Below are 22,888 nucleotides of genomic sequence, written 5' to 3' on the forward strand. Positions count from 1 at the left end.
AATATGCAAAAATAGCCCTTACTGCGTTAGTAACGCAGTAGAAATATAGTTATAAATACTAAAAAATCAGTCATTAATCGCACATAACATGTAAATTATTACTTGAATCTTGAATATTTTTACTTTTCCTAAAATCTTAGTATATTTTTCTCAGGTTTGATAATATTGAAATATTTTCGCTCATCTGGAGGCACGCAGCTTTAATTCATTGTACAGATATATTTGGATGTTTTTATCGTTAACGGACTATTTTATTCATGGAAATACACGGAGGTCACGAAAACTCATCTGCTCAATATGAAACATATTTGATATTTTCCAATACCGGAAATATTTTGGACATTCACGCGGTACAAAAGCGATATATGTTTAATATTATTCCTGTATGTTCACAGAGAAGTTCTTTTCCATTATAGTACAATCTCGTATCATGGGTATCCAGGATTATCTTGATGAAACCTCGTTTGTTCATTTAAAAATCTGTTTTTTATATTATTTTCATTAAAATACGATTTTATATACAGAAAAAGAAATCGAACTTTGACAAAATAAAATTCTTTTTAAATTGGATTAACATTGACAATCAAACAAGATTGATTAATGTTTATGTAGGAGATTGATCAATGTTCAAGTAGAAGATTGATCAATGTTCATGTAGAAGTTGGACAATGTTCATGTTGGAGATTGATCAATGTTCATGAAAAGGATGAATCAATGTTAATGTAGAAGATTTAACCATATTTAGTAAGAAGATTGATAAAAAAGAAAATATATACACATAAAGAATGTAGAGCGATTTTTGATATTAAAAAAAGATATCTCAGAAATGAATCATTTGGATATTCTTATGACGTATTCCTAGATAACAAAAATTATTGATAGAGTTCTAAAGTGATTTAGTATGAACATATATATAATTAGTAATGATATTTTGTTCTAGTACTACCGAGATATGATATCGTGTCTAAAGAAAAATAACCTTTATCAACAACATCTGTATATATAATTTTCTCTGTTTCTTTCCGCCTTTGATACCGAGAACTATCAGCATTATTATTTATTGAATTACAGACCTTCGATTTAAGACCAATAGACTAATAGGTTATTATTCTTTATCAATATTCGCCATAACCTATTTACATTAATACATCACCAAACATAATAATAACAATAAAAATAATAATAATAATAATGATAAAAATAATAATAATAATGATAATGATAATGATGTTGATAATGATAATATTATCATGTGCCTCATTAATTAAGTAATTCTCAAAGTCTGTGTTGTTTTGCTTGTGATGGTGTTGAAAGCTACTTCTACCCAATCATATCAACTGCTACACAATTTACGATATCATACAAAGCGTTTTATTAACTATTCACTTGTTTATACGTATACGTTTGACGATGTCTGAACACAAAGTCAGTTACAAATATTTTCCAGTTCCGACATCAAAGAGTATTTCTGGAACGATCGTATTACACGTGGGTTTGTAAGTTAAGCTCTTACTCGATTTAAAGAATTAAAGCTATCTTTTTGAAAGCACAAATTATGTTGACATACATGAAGCTTTGTCCCTCTGAATCTTCGTACATAATTTCAATACTTTGTCACTATCTAGGGTAAATTAGCAAATCTCAAAGGGTAAAAGAATTCTACTAAAGATTTAAGGTGCTTGGATTTGTTTATCACTTTCATCATGGAACTGTTAACACTGTTTAACTTCATGTACAAGATTCGGTTAATGGAAATAAAATGTGTATAAATGAACAAACATTTATTTTATTTACAGAAATAATTTTGAAAGAAACAACTGATACCTCTATAATTAGAACTAAGTCTTTGTTTGTTTGTTTATTCATTTGGTTTTATAACACATTAAAACAATTTAGGACATATGGCGCCGAAAAGAGAAAGACTTTTGCTAACCTCGGGTGTCAAAACCAGGGGTCAAAACCAGTTTTCAGATCGTTTTTATACGTTTGCAAATTTGTTAAATGAGAATAAAATTAATTTCAACCAACGGGTTAGCTCTTGTTCCTTGTTCAAATGTCAACCTCCTCCTCCTCATTTTTTTGTTTAAACGTAAGGATAGGATCTGTAAAACAAACTAGCATAATCTATGGTCTAAATTGTCTAGACATATTTCATGTGATACCTCTTAATATTAATATCAACCTTGAAGGGCGACTTTTGATATAAAAATATTTGTTTATTTCTATGGTTTAATGGTGCACTACCAGCATTTAGGTCAAAAAGAGCAGAGACGGTAAAAAAGATTCTGTCTAACCTGGAGTGTTGTGATATTCAAAGCAACACCAGATTTCTTGTTCACTGTCAAAAATAATCAGGATCAAATAAATGATCCAGATATTAATTCCAATGTCCTATAAAACTAAAATTGATCGTTATCTACCAGAATGAAATGGCACATATACAAAATGTAAAAACGTTTTGTTTTAGACGTCTTGTTACCACGCAGGGTAAAACGGTACTTTCTTTTCAGAGTAACACCTTTTAGCAGACAAAAGATCTTGATTGTTTCTGAGAGGTGTTGCTCTAAAAGCTTGTGAAAGTAAACCTATTGTGAAGTCTTACTTTGGTAAAACAAATCGGTTGTAAAAGGTTACTGCTCGATCTCTAGTGTTCTTTAGAGATTGAGCTGTACATTTTTATTTGCCCAGTTGATAATATTACTCTTTTTCAAAAACAGCTCGAACATGGAAACTTTTCTTTTTAACAACAGCGTATGCTTATGATATCAAACCCTCCTCATTAACATTAAATAAGATATATTTCTGCGATAATTTTAAACAGACAAATACTCGTTAAAATCTTTCAAAATCGATCAGTTTGCTTTAATGTTTATAAGTGATATCGTTTTACTAAAGATAAAAGACTTCAACGCGAAATAATTGATAACCATGGCCGGCATATGAAATTACATTCACTCCTCTAAAAACTTATAACAGGAAAAAAAAGGAGATGAACTATCTTAGCAAATAAAACTGGAATAAAAATGAAACTCACTGCTCGAGACGGATATATCATAAAATTGCATCTGTTTTTGTTAGGTAAATATTATTTTCTAAATTGTTTTTCAAGTAGATGAATAACTATTTCAATAAAGTTTTGAATTTTTTAAGAAGACCTCAGAATTAAGCAGATACAATATTTAAGTCAATGACTGTTCTGTTTTTATGAAATAACAAATCAGAATATTAAATTATGAACATTAATTTTATCTTTAGAACATTCTGATACTGTCAACCCCTACATGTACTTTATTTACTTAATTATCCTTACTTTTTATTTATTTTACAGCGGTGTACGTTAACGTGTTAGGCGCTTCAATCATAAGTAAGTCTTGTCAAACATTTTTTTTTTGCATTTAAGTTTAAAAATTCCATTACAAATGATATTTTATTATCAACTCTTTTTGTTGAGAAAAGAATTTTTTTTCAAGATTGGGCTTAACAAATAATATTTTATTATCAACTCAGAAACTTTAAACATATATAATGTATACATTTGTATAATAGTATCAGTCCCAAGTTATTTTACTATAAAAATGGAATGCACTTCAACAGGGAAGATACTTTATAATAATCTATTTTTGTTTCAGTTATACTTTTCTTTCTTACTTTTTTATTGTGCTTTTTCCAAAAAACATTAAATGATATTCAATTTATACTTAAACCTTTCGAATGTTTTGTTCACTATCAGCTTTGAAATATGCATTTCAAAAGGACATATAACCTTTGAATTTTTACTCCTTTTCTCTTGATCAGTACCATTGTTTTGACATAAAGCTTTTGTTTTTTCTTTATCGGAAAACGCCAAAGACATTCATTAAACACTACACTTAATAACTATCAAGGGGAGGTAAATATGCCAATAACTTATGCATAAGTAAGCAATCTTACCCACGTTGCATTATTTATAATATCGCACAGAGAAAAGTGGAGGAACAGGCTGTCCACTGACTGTTGTTGACAATCAGTCATCTGTTATACCCTGTATCACAATCAAGAACAAAGTATTTTGTAGTTAAATTATCATTGTATAACTCATCGTCATCAATCATTACATTTTCTTTTAACACAAAAATTGTTTCAATTTTAGACAACTCACTTATGGATAACATTCTAAATTCTGAGACTAGAGAAGGTAAGACATTAATACATATGAAAGATCACCTCTGTATATATTCCGTTTCTATAATTGTTTTAATCTTTTGATTATAAGATGTCATTCACTGTCATAATATAGGGTTACATTTCAAACCATCGATTTTATCATATCCATATAACATCGTTTTAATTTTTCTAGATTATATTTTTCGTAGTAAAAAAGTGAATTGATTGTTGCTTTTTCCCCTAACTGTGACTATACAGCATAATTTTTTATTCCTACCGGTTCAAAATAAAATCAAACGAATAGAAAGACAAACCAATTATTCTTGCATAGCAGACTGGCGTTTCCGTGAGTTTTACCCATGCCGGAAATTTCATCTGGCATAGGGGGTGCCAGATGAGTCGCGTGCCAAACAACAACGTCATTTTAGCGCCAAATGAACAGTGTACAATATAAAAGAGGAATGTCCAATCATTCCTGTTTATTATGGCTCTTTTGGTCATTTTAGTGGTTAAACTGGTACATAAAAATCAAGGCAAATTTATATAAATGGACAATTCTTTATTAAAATCATTGAAATATCAAAAGCATTTTTATTAACAGATCAAATATTTACATACACAATTCACATTTCTAAATTAACTTCTTATATATCTAACACTTCTTGGCCACAATTATTCTGCTACAACATAATGTTCGGTGCCCGAACATTTTGTGAAATGAAAAATAAATGAATTACTTCATTGACCAGACTAAATCATCAAATCAAAGTTTTAACTAAAAATGTTAGGGCACCGAACAATTTCCAAAATAAAACAAAGATTAACTGACAATAAACCGAAGCATTAAATACAAGATTTCATTCAAAATGTTAGGGCACCGAACATTTTGCAAATTAAAAAAAGATTTACTAAAGATGGACGCAAGTGTTTAGTCAATGTTTTAACTAAAAATGTTAGGGCACCGAACAATTTCCAAATTAAAACAATGATTTAATGACAATAGACCGAAGCATTAAATACAAGTTTTCATTCAAAATGTTCGGGCACCGAACAATTTACAAATTAAAAAATGATATACTGACGATAGACTTAAGTGTTTAATCAATGTTTTAACTAAAAATGTTAGGGCACCGAACAATTTCCAAATTAAAACAAAGATTTACTGACAATAGACCGAAGCATTAAATACAAGTTTTCATTCAAAATGTTCGGGCACCGAACAATTTACAAATTAAAAAATGATTTACTGACGATAGACTTAAGTGTTTAATCAATGTTTTAACTAAAAATGTTAGGGCACCGAACAATTTCCAAATTAAAACAAAGATTAACTGACAAAAGACCGAAACATTAAATACAAGTTTTCATTCAAAATGTTAGGGCACCGAACAATTTACAAATTAAAAAAATATTTACTGACGATAGACTTAAGTGTTAAATCAATGTTTTAACTAAAAATGTTAGGGCACCGAACAATTTCCAAATTAAAACAAAGATTTACTTACAATAGACCGAAGCATTAAATACAAGTTTTCATTCAAAATGTTCGGGTACCGAACAATTTACAAATTAAAAAAATATTTACTGACGATACACTTAATTGTTAAATCAATGTTTTAACTAAAAATGTTAGGGCACCGAACAATTTCCAAATTAAAACAAAGATTAACTGACAATAGACCGAAGCATTGAATACAAGTTTTCATTCAAAATGTTCGGGCACCGAACAATTTCCAAAATAAAAAAAAGATTTACTGACGATGGGCTTAAGTGTTTAATCAATGTTTTAACTAAAAATGTTAGGGCACCGAACAATTTCCAAATTAAAACAAAGATTTACAGACAATAGACCGAAGCATTAAATACAAGTTTTCATTCAAAATGTTCGGGCACCGAACAATTTACAAATTAAAAAATGATTTACTGACGATGGGCTTAAGTGTTTAATCAATGTTTTAACTAAAAATGTAAGGGCACCGAACAATTTCCAAATTAAAACAAAGATTAACTGACAAAAGACCGAAGCATTAAATACAAGATTTCATTCAAAATGTTCGGGCACCGAACAATTTACAAATTAAAAAATGATATACTGACGATAGACTTAAGTGTTTCATCAATGTTTTAACTTAAAATGTTAGGGCACCGAACAATTTCCAAATTAAAACAAAGATTTACTGACAATAGACCGAAGCATTAAATACAAGTTTTCATTCAAAATGTTAGGGCACCGAACATTTTGCAAATTAAAAAAAAAGATTTACTGATGATGGACTTCAATGTTTAATCAATGCTTTTACTAAAAATGTTAGGGCACCGAACATTTTGCAAATTAAAACAAAGATTTACTAACAATAGACTGAAGCAAGTTTAAATACAAGTTTTCATTTAAAAAGTTAGGGCACCAAACAATTTACAGAACTACAATATACCATGTACAAAATATATAAAAGGGACTTTTTTAAGCATTAAAGAATTCACTAATGGAAAATTTAGGGCACCGAACATTTTGTAAAATTTCAAAAATTACTTTCTTTATTTCAAATAAGTTTTAAAAATCATAAAAACTTAATGACTTTGAAAAAAAAAATGTTCAGCACTTTCGCAAAATTAGAAACAAAGGCAAAAAGAAATGAATTATTGTAAATCAGTGTTTTAATTCAAAATGTTTGGACGTAAAACAATTAACAAGTTAAAAAAAAAGATTTACCGACAATCGATAGAACCATTAAATACAAGTTTTCATTCAAAATGTTACAGCACCGAACATTTTGGAAATTAAAACAAGAGCATCGCTAGTTGGAGCATTATATGCCCGAACGTGTTTTTTTTTTTAGTAAGGATGAAGCATTTGTAAGACATGGGAATTAAAATGTTTTACTTAAACAGATGGACAGAAAGACGCCAGGGATATAACATGATATAAGCAAAATTTTTTTAGGACATATATTTATAATTAATGTAATCAATATAAGCTGTAGGTTGATTAATACTCAAGTTATTGAGCGAAAACCATTTTCAGTGACCTTGACCTTGTGACCCAAAATTTTTAGGGGTCTTCTACACAATACTGACAATCATCCAATGAAGTTTGAACACTGTGGGCGAAATGGAACTTTAGTTATGCTCCAGAAACTGTTTTCAGTTTTAAGATAATAGTGACCTTGACTTTTGACCTTGTGACCCCAAAATCAATAGGGGTGTTCTACTCAATATGGACAATCATCCTATGAAGTTTGAATATTGTGGGCCAAAAGGAACATAAGTTAAGCTCTGGAAACTGTTTTCAGTTTTAAGGTAATAGTGACCTTGACTTTTGACCTTGTGACCCCAAAATCAATAGGGGTGTTCTACTCAATATGGACAATCATCCTATGAAGTTTGAACATTGTGGGCCAAAAAGGAACATAAGCTAAGCTCTGGAAACTGTTTTCAGTTTTAAGATAATAGTGACCTTGACCTTTTCTTGTGACCAAAAAATCAATAGGGGTCTTCTACTCAATATGAACAATCATCCTATATGTTTGAGTATTGTGGGCCAAATGGAACTGTAGTTATGCTCCGAAAAAAAATTTCAGTGTCAAGGTAATAGTGACCTTGACCTTTGACCTTGTGACACCAAAATCAATAGGGGTCTTCTTCCCAATATTGACAATCATCCTATGAAGTTTGAATATTGTTGGCCAAATGGAACTTAAGTTATGCTCTGGAAACTGTTTTCAGTGTTAAGCTAATAGTGACCTTGACCTTTGACCCCAAAATCAATATGGGTCTTCTACCAAATATGGACAATCATCCTATGAAGTTTGTTTATTGTGGGCCAAATGGAACTTAAGTTATGCTCTGAAAATGTTTTCAGTGTCAAGGTCATAGTGACATTGACCTTTGACCTGGTGACCTCAAAATCAATAGGGGTCTTATACCCAATATGGACAATCATCCTATAAAGTTTGTATATTGTGGGCCAAATTGAACTTAAGTTATGCTCCGGAAACTGTTTTCAGTGTTAGGTAATAGTGACCTTGACCTTTGACCTTGCGACCCCAAAATCAATAGGGGTCTTTAATTCAATATGGACAATTATCCTATGAAGTTTGAATATTGTTGGCCAAATGGAACTTAAGTTATGCTTCGGAAACTGTTTTCAGTGTCAAAGTCATAGTGACCTTTGACCTCAAAATCAATAGGGGTCTTCTACCTAGTATGGACAATCATCCTATGAAGTTTGTTTATTGTGGGCCAAATGGAACTTAAGGTATGCTCTGGAAACTGTTTTCAGTGTTAGGCAATAGTGACCTTCACCTTGTGACCCCAAAATCAATAGGGGTCTTTTAAACAATATGGACAATCATCCTATGAAGTTTGAATATTTTGGGCTGAATGGAACTTAGGTCATGCTCCGGCAACCAAATTGCTAACGGACGGACGGACAGACAGACAGAAGGATGCCATGGGGTATAACATAATATGCCCGAAAAAAAGATTTACTGACAATAGATTGAAGCATTTAAATACAAGTTTTCATTCAAAATGTTACAGCAGAGAACATTTGACAAAATGAAAGAAGAATTATATTCTTACAGTCTAAAGCATTAAAACAAATTTACAGATATATAAATATAATTCTAACACATCTACAATTTTTCTAACATATGTACAGTATAAGTTAGTCTTCTACAATTAAAAATGTAATGGCATTTTACAGACTTTAAAAATTGACTGAAAAACTTGCAATGATGTTTTTGAAAAAAAAAAAACAAAAAAAACTACAACATTTAACTAGGTTTGATCAAACAGAACAAGAATACTTACTAACATTTGGCAGACTTGAAATTAAAAAAAAAGGCTTTCTTACATGTTACAAGACAAAACAGTTTTCAAAGTTTCATGAAATCAAGGGTTGTTTAAATGTTTGATGAAATGCTACTAGCTTAATGTTTGGCCACCTACTATATAACCAAGAGTAAAAATATTTAGTTCCGCCTTATTGAATTCCCGGAGGTACATCAACAAAAAAGACTAAGCATTTTCTACTTATATAAGAAGCAATAATTATTTATTCACTTAGTCAGTTATTATTACACACTTTTCTACACAACTATTACTCCGATGAAAATTAATGTCAGCAATGTAAGCAACAAGGCACAGATATCGCCGAAGATTAACAAGAGCGTGAAAATCAGAGACTCAATATGTGAAATATGAAGACTTTGTAATAAGTAGTAACCATAATAATAAGTGGAAATCATATAACCATTCAAGGCCCCTGTGACCTTGACATTTTACTTAGTGACCCAAAAATCAATAGGGGTCATCTACTAGTTACGACCAATTAATATGTGACATATGAAGACTTTGTGATGAATTATAACAAAGATAATGAGCAGAAGCCATTCTGACATTTGAGGCCCCTGTGACCTTGACCTTTGACGTTATGACCCAAAAATCAATAGGGGTCATCTACTAGTTATAACCAATCAATATGTGAAATATGAAGACTATGTGATGAATTCTTTTCAAGATAATCAGCAGAAACCCTTCTGACATTTAAGGCCTCTGTGACCTTGACTTTGACCTAGTGACTTCAAAATCAATAGAAGTCATCTACTATAACGACCAATCACTATGTGAAGTATGACGACTTTGTGATGAATACTTTACAAGATAATCAGCGACACCATTTTGACATTTAAGGCCCCTGTGACCTTGACCTAGTGACCCCAAAAACGATAGGGGTCATCTACTTGATATGACCAATTAATATGTGAAATATGAAGACTTTATGATGAATTATTTTCAAGAAAATCAGCGGAAACTATTCTGACATTTAAGGCTCCTGTGACCTTGACCTTTGACCTAGTGAACCCAAAATCAATATGGGTCATCTACTAGTTATGACCAATCATTATGTGAAATATTAAGACTATATGATAAATATTTTTCAAGATAATAAGTGGAAACCATGTGGTCTACCGACGGACTGACATTAGCAAAACAATATACCCCCCCCCTCCTTCAAAGGGGGGGCATACAAATTCAACACATCATTTCTCCCCAATGAGATATATCCATCTTTAATGTATTAAGTTTCACAAACATGTAGATATCTGCTTTTGATGGATGGATAGATGGACATTCCGACCCATTTATTTAGTTGTTAAAATGTTATGAAAACATAATGATTCTTGGTGTTTTACTGCATACTATTGTTTGTTCATTCAACATGTAACACATGCACTTTTTGCACTAAAATTGCACCTGTCAACATCTCTCTTTAAAGCCATATAGATATAGTTAACAAACAATATTCAACAACCATCTTCAGTATCAAATGGAAGTTTCAACAAAACTTATGCAAAGTTTAAGCACATGTTCCACCCAAACATGTTTCTGTTCCTCTATGATGAATAGGGAAAATCTTCTTAACAACAATATCTGAAAATAAACAAAAAAAAACTATTTTACTTTTTTTATATTTCACAATTTGATGAATACAGTACTTCATATTCAATTTATATACTGTGACATTGATTAAGATATGCAATTGCCTTTAAAAGACAGACATTTATTTAGAGGCCAAATTATTCAACAAATTTACTAACTAAACTTAAGAATAATAATTATTTATGTCTACAATTGCATATTAACTATAGTCCATATCATACATTTAAATGTTTATATAGCATCATTATTTTTTGAGTAAGTTTAAGGTGAAAGACAAGAATCATTCACAAATTTCTTTATAGGGCCAAGCCATTTTTACTTAACAAAATATATGCTCTCTTTAGAGGTGATATATAAAAGGGTAATTGATCTTTAAATTTCCTCAAGACAAGAGGACTGTGATTACTAAAGAGTTTCAAATGGTTGATGAACAAAACAGGCAAAGAGAATTGTATTTGGTAAAGTACTGTCTAAAGTATCATTTTAGCACATTTTGTAGATATTGTACAAGTACTTACTTAATTTAACTGTAACCAATATATCTAGTTGTTGAAGGTAACCACTTTTATCCAAGATATGACCTGAAATAATGGTAATATTTACATTATAACAATTAACAAATGCATATTTAATGTGGTCCAAAGGAATGCTGTAGTAACTGGAACAATACTGTCTCAACCAATATCAGATATTTGATGAATATTCAATTCAAAGAACAGAGTTCAGATAAGCAGACAATGGGGTGTGCTTGGCTTAGATAAGTTGACTTCAAATCACTTGCAACTCCCACTGACGACTCTGTGTACTTTCATGTGAGGAAACTACATAAATCAAACATCTTACAGAATGTTGGTTTATCTACTCAGGTACCTGCTCATGCCTGACATAATGCATGAATACACTTTAATTCACTGCTATAACTTTGATCGAGGGACTTAAGAATAGCACGCAATACATCATCTACTAATGGTAGCTGCATTAACCAATTCATTTTGAATTCCTATCATTCATGCAGAAGTTAAAACCCTAAAATCCCTTAAACACCACAACAACTTTGTACTCAATAGTCAATTCACTTACATATTCTTCTTTTGATTAGTTTGTAATCACCAGTCTCCTCCATCACATATCTATTTTGCTTGGCTCAGTTTACAGGCTTGGAACCTGAAATTTTAAGCAACTATTTTTTAACTGTTGTACCATTACAAACATATTCAATTGTGTTATAGTATAAATTTAAATTTTAGGAAAATAATAAGTTTTAGGGTAAATAAATACAGATAAATGCTAAACCTGATAAATTTCTGAAATAGACATTGTCTAGCTTTCATTTATAAAACTTTCATTATCAATTTGGTCAGCTAACAATAAAGCCTGGCTCTTTACTGGTAGTAAAGGCGGCAGTGACCTTCGATTCCTGCTGGCCAGCAGGTTGCTATGAAAGTCAATGGTACTGGTTACTATAGAAAATCAAATTTTGCTATGGAAGTCAATGGTTCTTATGGAAAGTCTGTAACTGATATGAAAAGAAAAGTCAACAGTTGCTATGGAAAGATAAAGTTTGCTTAAATTGGAAGATAAGACACTGGTTGCTATGGATTCCACTGGTTACTAAGAATTAAGTTGATGCTGGTAGAGATCATAGGTACAATGTATGTACTTAAGAAATTTATTTCAATGGTAATATGGAACTTCCAGAAAATTACTGGTTATTAAGGGAAGTAAATTTCATCATGGACAGTCATGGTTGCTATGGCAGTCTCCAACTGGTATGAAATATCACTAGTTGCTATGGAAAGTAAATGGTTGCTATGGGAGTCATTGGTTGCTTTGTAAAGTCACAGATTGCTATGGCTGTCACTGATTGCTATGAAAAGTCACTGGTCCCAGTGTCATCATTCCCCCCCCCCCCTAGTTTCTTAATGGTGCCAGTACAAAACAAATGGGGGAAAAATGTATCACATGCACTCAAATTGAGAATTTAACATAATATGTACCAAGCATTCGTGGTGAATTTTCTAATCCAGGGAGACATTAGTACTATGCATAATATACACTTTTAAACCATGTTTTACAAACAATAAGACACTTAAATCTAATGAGTCAACTTGTTTTCCTATTTGAATATTAGAAAACTCATAGTACATAAATTATATAAATGTTCAGGAGTAAACAATATACTGGGTACGAATATGGCAATATGGGTCATGTGGTTAGATTTGTTTTTTCATCACATATCACTTAACAATATGGAAAAGCTCTGCCATTACTGATTTTTTTTACCTTTCAATTTACGATTTCTTGTAGGGAATTTTCAACTTTGACCCTAAGGGCAAAAGATTTCTAAGCAATTAAACTAGCTGTTACAGTTTCCACATAAGCTTGATATTCTAACTACATGTACATGTTTTTTGTATTACTCAGAATATAATATGCTTTATATTATAGTGTAATAGAATTTAAGTCAAGTCAGTAAAATTTTCTATGTCAATTGTCATCCATTAGAACCATTAGGGCACAGTCAGACATACATGCGTACAATGTATTTGAAAAAAATGGCAGCTATAATTTAACCCATTACCAGATATATACACCTTTCTATTCTAAGCCCCCCCCCCACCCTTTTGTTGTCTCAAATGGTGAAAAAAATGCCTTATTTAGGGCCCAAACACTTGTTTTGTTTGAGAAATACTGTTTAAAAAAGTGACCACTTTTTCGGCGCCACCCACCCCCCTGATCCAAAAGATACATTAGGGGGTTGCCAGAAGGGGTATGTGCCCCCTTCTGTTAGGGGGTTTTGATCGAGGGTGGCAGTCCCCATCATCACTTTATTTTCTGAACATAATTTGGACAATTTTAGTACACATCAACCTCATTATTTGCAATCAAATAATCAATTTAAATAGCAAAAAGTAATCATTCATTTATATAATTATTTATTTTTTATCAAAATTTTGGTTGAATAAACTTGTGACACCAGTGGTCTGTGAAGCATTAGAAGCATATTGAAGATTGAGATTTCAATTAATTGAGTTTTGGGATGAATTTAATTTAACAAATTAGGCTGTATATCTTGAGCTGTTGTTCATCCCTATCAAGGGGAAAAATCAGTTTTAAACATTTTCCACTTTTAAAGTGAAACATTTTTGGGGTGATAAATCTGGATCTGGGAGAAATCAGTAGAAATCTATAATTGTGAGGCACATTTATAAATAAATAAACTACATGTATCAAAAGTGTATAAACCTAAAAGGTCATTATGAGTCTGAAGATTAAAACATTATTGTTAAAATTAAAACAAAATCTAAAACACCTGAATGAAAGGTCAATATCTGTGTATGGTTGGGGACAACTAAAACCAGACTACTAGTCTAGTCAATATACCCTAATTTGGGGGTCAACCTAGAACTACTGGTATAGTAGCGTAGTCAGAGCAAGTTTTAAAACGGAAAAAATCATTACATAAAACCGATTTTATCTTTTTAATTGCAAACGCAAAATTTCGGGACTTTTTATGGTAAGCACTTAAGATTCTTTAAGTTCTTCAGTGAGGTGTTGATAAGAATTCTTTTGCAATTAGTTCTAGGTGTATCTTTACTTTTACTGGCCTATACAACCAAACCCAGACAGCCCTGAATTAGTTTGATTTAGTTTTTTTTTCTTTTTCCAGGTAGTTGATCTAATATCAGATGCTTTTTTTATCAACAATAAATGCATGTTTCTTTTATAATTAATAAATCTATTTCAACTTAATTCTTTCATAAACGGTAATCTTCTTATGTCCAGGGCAGTCATTGAATTTATAGTTTTGAATTTACTGGCCCGAATTCTAGATTTGAATTCATCCTACTAATATTTAACTACATTTTCTCTAATATTTACACTCAGACTGGCCCTAACAAATTTTCACTGGCCATGGGCCACCGGGCCAGTGCTAAATTCGATGACTGCCAGGGATAAAAAAGTCCACTTGTCTGCTGGTATTTACGAGAAGGACTGAGGCAGGAGCTTGTAAATGCCATTTAGAATCTAGTATCAATAAACTGACACTAGATTCTACTAGGCAACTTTCATTATACCTCTATTGAAATGTAGATCAAACTGGTGTACTTAAAAATTGGTGTAATGAAATTGTGTAATAGTGTCATGTTGTTGTTGTTATGAATAGCTAGGCTATATAGAAATGTTGAAATGTTAGGGAAGGATGGGGGGGTAGTCTCAATATTTCGACTGCAAGACAGACCGATTTTATAATCTGAAATTTCATAGATGTGTCAAGGGCGACCATCACCTATATAAGAAAAAGCCCTAAAGCGCACAATTTGTTGGGCTGGGGGGGGGGGCGGCAGGCCTGCAGGACAGGGCAGACCTAGTTCTGGCTTCCATAACTTTATATGTCGCTTTTATTTTGACGTTGCGACAGTAAACAGGTCTACCTGTACGAAATTTTGGCACGGATTCTGGGCGTAAATGGCACGGAATTGGGATGGAATCATTGCTTTCTGGGCGGACTAAGCACGGAAAAGCAAATTCCGTGTCAGTCCGCCCCACACGGAAATCATTTCTGGGCGTAAAACAAGAACCATTCTGGGCGGAATTTTATTACGGGCGGAATTTTGTACTTGTACATTTTATCTTGGATGGAATTTCAAACTTAACTTTTTCTTGAGATAGAATGGGGCGGAATTCAGAACTTTGATTTTTCTGTTGGGCAAAATTTCAATCTTAGTAATTTGAGGTTGAATTTTTTTACACTTAGAATTTTTTGTTTGGAAATTTTCACTGAATACTTCATTAAATCAGTACACAAGAATGGAAATTCAACAATTAAAAGATAATTGGTGAAATAATCGAAGTGTTATTTATATCTGTTATTTAAACAGATTTTGTCAAACATTATTATTGAATTTTCAAAAGAGCTAAAATCTAATGCAAAATTTTATTTAATTTTCTATATCAAATAGCTTATTAAATTACTAAAGATACTGAAGTAAAATGTAAATTGTATGCTATTTAATTAAATTACTACATATCTAAATACATGAGTAATTCATCCCTGCAGTGTGTATCTATAGATTTTTAATTTCTTGGTAGCATTAAAGCAATTAATTGTTAAATAATTTAAGAATGATATTTTAAACTTTAATTTATGTTTTAAATGCCATATAAAATAGTACATAATCTACTAGCAAGTTTGTTTGGAAATTTGTAGACATACATCTAGATTATTTACACTTTACTCTGCCACTTATTTTATTATGTTACAATAAACACTTATACTAGTATATTAATTATTGCCTTTTAGTTTATGATTGTGTACAATAAACACATATATAATCATTATTGCCCATTATATACATGCACAATTAATGTGTTAAATATAATAACCACTGTGTGCTTGATAATTTCTTACAAGTCAGGATAAATAAATACTACAGACATTAAGGTTAAGATCAGATAAGACTAATGATAAACACTTGTGTTTCCCTCTATCTGATGCATGACTAATTCCTGATGGGGCATTCTGGTATACTGACCAGACTGTTCCATGTGATTATTAAGGTAGTCTGAGCAGTATACATTTCAAAACAATCAGTTAAGAAGGTAACTGACACTTTGATTCTCTTTCAAAAACTTATTATGATTTTCAAATTCTACATTTACTTATCATTTGATATGTTTTTACACTCAATAAATGTAAAAATAAGATGGTGGGACTGTTTTGATAATTTTGGATAATCCCTGTTTCACATAATGATGGACCTGTCCGTCCAGTTAAACTGTTGAACAATTTGAAATCTCAGATATATGGGTCAGCTGCTTATTGAATGCCACCACAAAGGATCTTGCAAAAATTTGGAGATTACATCTTGTTTTTGAATGTTGTGTACATATTTTGGAATTTTCAAAGAAAACATTTATCTAAATGTGACAAGATTGTGGAAATGTTTGGTTGTTGTAAATGAACTAAGAGTGAACTGAGGGAGGAAGATTATACAAAAGAATCATAGTAAAAAGTTTCAGGTAAACAACTTTTAGATACATTTATGCAAAAAAAGGTTATTATAAACAATCAAAATATATTGTGGCAGTAAGCAAAAATTGTTTCTATAAAATAAGGTTGATAACTATAAAGTAATGTTGATAAAACTATTATTCAAACTACATTTCCATGCTGTGAATAATTATCTGATTATTAAATCTAGATGTACATGCATGTATTACCAAAATTATTTGTTTAAAGGTCATGGTCCATAGACTGACCTCTGAGCTTATGTTTTACAGTGCTAAATTTCTATAAGATCTCACATGTTATGATATACATACAATAAAAAAAAATTAAATTATGAGAATATATAATTGCAGACTGGGCCATTGCAGACTGTGAAAATTTGCCAACTTAGTGTTTATAGTATCAGCAATATTTCACTACCTTGGAGTCTGAAAAGGTAATTACATGTATTTTTAAATATCTGAACAAACCATTTTTAGAGTACAATTGTTTCCCAGAAACCATTTTTAGAGTACAATTGTTTCCCAGAAACCATTTTTAGAGTACAATTGTTTCCCAGATAATGTAAAGATTATCAATTTTGACATCAAAAGTGTAATTACTAAAGCACTCATAATGGGCATTTTTTTTACATCATTTGCTTACTATGAAATGATGTTGCTATAGTATTTTTAAAACTGCATTTGCTTGAGTACAGTGTTTTAACATCCCAGATGAAATATTATAATGGAACACAATTATATTTTACCATAGAACAGAATTTGTTTCCATTCTTTTTAAATCAATTGTAATTTTTGTCCTTAAAGGTGAATGCAACTACAAGATGTGCCACTAGGAAACACTTGCACAGGACGTTAGCTGACATAATGAGGAAAAATTGTGGTTTTGATAATCAGTTTGAAAGAAAGTTTTGGTTTGTGACAGACAACATAATAGTTGAAATCAAGGTGATCAAAGAAAGCAGCAGTACCTACAAAAGTCATGTACAGATACTTGCACAATTAAAAAGCTGTTTGTGACACTTGAAGTTTATGTAGGATGTATTCTGTATCTAGACAAAAAGGATATCTTTTATTTGTGAAGAAAAACAAACTGTGATAATTTTCATATCTTAACTTGGATTATTGAAATACAATTAGATGTGATTTTAAGAGAATAATCATATAAACATACATGTATGTTTACTCATAAGCTTATAGAGAAGTTTACTACATGAATATTGAATTAATTATTACATATAAACTATAATTTTAGATGCATATCTTTAATTAAGATAGTGTAAATACAATTGTTTAGCCAGTCATTTAATTATCAATGGTCCAAAGTACATGACGAAATGGTCATCATTAATTAAATTAAATATAATAAAAAAACAACTGTTTATGGAATTTTGCTCTGATTATTCCATGCCAAAATTCCGTGCCAAGATTCCGTGCTCAGATTCCGTGCCAGTTTTCCGCACGGACATTTTTCCTGCTCATTTACATATTTCGTGCCAAATTCCGTGCCATTTCCACCCAGAATCCGTGCCAAGAGTTCCGTGCCTAAAATTCCGCACGGAATTTATTCCTGCTCATTTACATATTTCGTGCCAAATTCCGTGCCATTTCCGCCCAGAATCCGCCCGTAAAATGAACCCTTATCATATACTGAAAATTTTAAAGGAATTTTAACTTTCTGGGCGTAATACGTGCCGAAATTCCGCCCCAATTCTGGGCGTAACATTTCGTACAGGCAGCAATACTATATAATACCTGTTCGTTGAAGTATCTTTAGCTAGGGCAGACCGTGAGACAGGGCGGACCGTGACTCGAGACTAGGCGGACCATATTTTGGGACAGGGCGGACCGTCACTACCTATACGAAAAATCAGCATGGCTTTTATGAAAAGCAGGACCGATTCAGGCCTGTTTTGAACCAGAATTGGCAAAATCAGGGTGAAATAGACATGGACCCTGAATTTTCAAGAAATCTCACATGGTAATTCAAGTTTTTTCTACAGTACCCTGACATCGTCTTCATTTTGGTGGAGGCAGGAATATTTGCACTTTGAAAATATTTTGACACAGATTTTACTGACTTGGAGAAATATAAGCAAAATCTACCCAGATATTTCAAAGTAAGAAAATTTTCAAGAACCAGTTTCAATAAATTATAAAGTCTTAAAAGTTAGTTAAGTTCTTCATTTCCAGCCTGATTTTTCTCACAGGCAAAAGTATCGGACTTGGGAAGAAAAAATATGACCAGATTGATAAAAAAAACCTGTGTTCATCTTAAAAGTGTCAAAAAAAACAAAAAAAAAATGTATATAATGACCCCCTTTAAAAATATACTATAAGTTAAGAGTTATAGTATATTTTTAAAGGGGGTCATTATATACATTTTTGTTTTGTTTTTTTTGACACTTTTAAGATGAACACAGGTTTTTTTATCAATCTGGTCATATTGTTTCTTCCCAGGTCCGATACTTTTGCCTGTGATTTTTCTTAGTTACTGTACAGTACTGTACTGTACTCAGTACTGTAGACTAGATTCTAACAAAAAAAAACTCACCAAAAGCTACAAAATGTATCCGTGTTCGTTCATTTCCCCTTCCACATCACAAATATCCCTTTTGAAGTTTGTTTTCTCCGACACATAATCTTTTTTTGGTGACCGAATACACAGAGGTAATCACACAACGGGGTCAACGCAGTTGATGACGCAAAATTAGACGACTTCATTTTCACGCCATTGAAGGGGTGTCCAGTCCGATGACAGTGTGTAAACGTTTTAATGATATTTCTGATGAATCAACATTTCAATTATTCATAATTGATGGAAAGGATAATTTAATTATTCTATAAAACCTGGGACAAAAGATATTTTAAGTCACAGATAAACGAAACTGCTGTCACGAAAATTGTGTCTTGCATACGGAGTACCTGACTCCCCCGTGTAAGCGTAAAGATTTGTCCGTTGCCGCTGAAACTCTTTGAACTTCAAGCGTGTGCCTGTGTAGTTTAAAGACACGCAAAGCTGAGGTTTAAACGGGTAAATAAAATTTAATGTGATCTTACAAGAGGTGCTGTAGACTTGCTGGTTGTTTCTTAAAGACTAGGTGAGTAAATTTACTAACTACTGTACATATATATAGATTCTGATAAATTTTTTATTTTGTCAATTATTTTCAAGTAGAAATCTAGATTTTTTTATAGATAGAATTGGTGAGTTTTTCCATTGATTTTACCTAAAATATGTTTAATCTTGTTATTCATGAAATAGAGTGAAATAAGAATCCCTAAAGAAAAATTGCAATATAGATCTAATATCAAAATATTTAAATTAAAACGAATCCATTTTTTTTGTAATATTGTTCTTTTTTTAATACTTTTATTTGAGTGTAGGACAAAAGCCCTCCCGGACAAAAGCCCTCCCGTTAAAAAGTGACAAGGCGGACAAAAGCCCTTCCGTGAAAATGACAAGGCGGACAAAAGCCCACCCTTGAAAATGACAGGGCGGACAAAAGCCCTCCTGTAAAAATGACAGGGCGGACAAAAGCCCTCCCGTGAAAATAATAGGGCTGACAAAAGCCCTCTCACAGCAAATACATATATGTACGTTGAATAGTTTATATTTTCTTTTCAATGCACTCAACATATTAAAATTGTAATCACGAATATTTTTGTTTTCCATTGGCATAACCGTGTTTGTATGGTATGGGCTTGACCACATCCCTGAGAGGCATCTGAATAATTAGTGCTATAAAATCTGTAAGTGCATATTTATTCACATAGATATGAAGGATTACTCCTATGTGAAGTTAATATTAATAGAGTAATAAATGATGAAAAGAAGTTAAAATCATCTAACTTAAAAAGTAAAGACATTTATAATGTGCATTGTAATGACTCAAATACTTTTAAAAGTGACTTTGTTATTTTCACGGGAGGGCTTTTGTCCGCCCAGCCATTTTTATGGGAGGGCTTTTGTCCGCTCTGTTATTTTCACGGGAGGGCTTTTGTCTGCCCTGTCATTTTCACAGGAGGGCTTTTGTCCGCCTTGTCATTTTTTGACGGGAGGGCTTTTGTCCGGGAGGGCTTTTGTCCGTTTCCCCTTTTATTTAGATATAGATCTACTGGCCTTAATTTTTCAGAAAGATGTAGTGGCTCAAATGTCTTATAGTCTTATCACAGTAAATACTTCAGTGACAGACAGCTATGACTTCAAAACAGGGATTCAGACTGAAATACAAAAAATATGTCAGTAAAGATCAATAATTGAAGAGATTTTATGGATGGGAGTGGGACTCAAGGTATGTATAATTTTTGAAGCAATTTGCTTGAACCATCTTTAAGTACTAAAAAAAATTAGGGAATATTTTGTGTGAAACAGTGTTAAAGAATTTCAATATTGACACCAGTAACTTGAGTAAGCGAGTATTAGGTTTCCTTGCATTATTTTCCTCACTGTACTTTTGTTTGCCAACTCTAATGTTGATGATCAGTTCATGAACTCTCTGGTTTTACACTATAAAAGCAAATTTTACACTAAAGCACAAAAGTTACAATGAAAAATGAAGAAGTAACAGAAATAAAGCACTGAAATGATGTATTTATAAAAAAAAAGTATTTGTGAACACTAAATTCCTAAATTTTGAAAAAAAAATCAGTATTTTTTGCTCTGAAAAAAAATTATTTAATTTGAAATATTTTTTTTTTTTTTTTTTAACATCAAGTGGACCTATGAGTTTATTAAGATAATATTTAAGTTTATATGAATTTATAACAAATATAATCTTTTGTTATTCTGTGTTTATAAACTAAGGGTACAGAAGGGGACCGATGTTACAGAATTGAACTAAAAATTCTTTTTACAGTAGTACGAAACTTATCTTGTTCTTATGATGCATGATAGAGAAGTAGTAAGCTTTGCAACTGTATAGGAATGTTTCACACAACAAATAAAATACCATTTAAAAAAAATAGAAGAAACAAACACAAAATCCATAACAGGATAGTTATATAGAAAGAGGTGCAAACAATAGAGATGTTAAAAGTATATTTGTGATTAAAATTGGTCAATTGTTAAAACATAAATTCTTTAGCCTTAAATAGTTAACAAACCAACAAACCATGTATCCCAGCCCCTCATAAAACAGTGGGATATGGATCCTAACTCTATACACACAGAAGGGGCTGACACTTTATTGGAAGTTTATGAGCTGTATGTTGCCGGGAGCTGCGTAGATTGTATATTTGGAAGTGTGATATATTACAAAACAGTAGGGGTGCCAATTAAGCCCTTAGGGTGATATATATTATGCTTAAAAACAGTGGGGGGGGGATTACCATTTTCATACAATTTGACCCATTTAATTATTGTTAATTAATAAAGTGAAAGAAACTTGTAAGTAAAGGATAAGGTAAGGATTCCTGTAATGAAAAAGTTGGAATCATAAATTGTGAAAATTATTCTGTAAATAAACCCTTCGCAAATTATTTTGCACCTATAAATTTTATTGAATGACAAATTAGTTCATTAAGTTAATTTAAGCAGTTCATGTACACTGAAATATATACACAGAGAATTATTAAAAGTTAGAAATAATGAGATTATGATACTGAATCATAATGAAATCTTTTGATAATGCTGCTAAACATTCCACATTAATTTACTTAAAATTTCATCAAATCGATAGAACTTAATTGCAGCAATTTAAAATCTTATAATTTTTAATGAAAATTATTAATTGTGTATAATTTATGTATTTAGTAATGAGAAATTCTATAAGCTTCAATAAGCTTGCATACGTTTCATTCTGAAAACTTATTTACTTCACACTGTATCATATCTTTTACAAATATAAATCTTATTATTTAACTTAAGTATTTTGTAAATAATTTCATGTATAGAAAGGAAACGTTGATATGACATTCTCTCTTTAACGTTAATGCATTATCTGGAAACAAAGATTCTTTTATTTAATTTAAGCAATGTTTTTATTTTTATTTCAAACATTTAAATGTTCATTCAAATGTAAGATAAATTGTGAAACGCAAATAGTAAGAAACTCCATAATTGTTGGGTATATTTCTACATTTTTCTCATAATTTATTCAATTATTTTACATTTATTGTACTGTACAAAGCATATACTTTTATAAATTATATTACATTAAAATAAAACAAAAAAAGAGTATGAACTATGAGCTTGAAACATCTATAGTAAACATCCGTCCCCCCAAAAATGTAACATCCGTCCCCCTGATACAATTCATTTTTGGGTTATCTGACAAGAAATATACAA

At 31.3% G+C, this 22,888-nt stretch overlaps 2 long non-coding RNA genes across 3 annotated transcripts; one reads left to right on the plus strand and one right to left on the minus strand.

Annotated features, from left to right (window-relative positions):
• Positions 1 to 4,681: 4,681 nt before the first annotated feature.
• Positions 4,682 to 19,300, minus strand: LOC132724657 (uncharacterized). Of its 2 annotated transcripts, XR_009624944.1 has the most exons (5): positions 19,154 to 19,300; positions 11,668 to 11,751; positions 11,106 to 11,168; positions 7,598 to 10,578; positions 4,682 to 7,451 (listed from the first exon to the last, which is right to left on the minus strand). It is a non-coding gene; the product is annotated as an uncharacterized LOC132724657 (long non-coding RNA). The 2 variants fall into 2 exon arrangements; XR_009624943.1 differs by having other exon boundaries at positions 4,682 to 10,578; positions 19,154 to 19,296.
• LOC132724658 (uncharacterized) lies at positions 15,648 to 18,267 on the plus strand. Its single transcript, XR_009624945.1, has 3 exons — positions 15,648 to 16,611; positions 16,954 to 17,036; positions 17,407 to 18,267. It is a non-coding gene; the product is annotated as an uncharacterized LOC132724658 (long non-coding RNA).
• Positions 19,301 to 22,888: the final 3,588 nt, after the last annotated feature.

This window comes from Ruditapes philippinarum, unplaced genomic scaffold, assembly GCF_026571515.1.
Source record: "Ruditapes philippinarum isolate M1 unplaced genomic scaffold, ASM2657151v2 ctg3227_1_1_1_1, whole genome shotgun sequence".
NCBI classification, from domain to species: domain Eukaryota; kingdom Metazoa; phylum Mollusca; class Bivalvia; order Venerida; family Veneridae; genus Ruditapes; species Ruditapes philippinarum.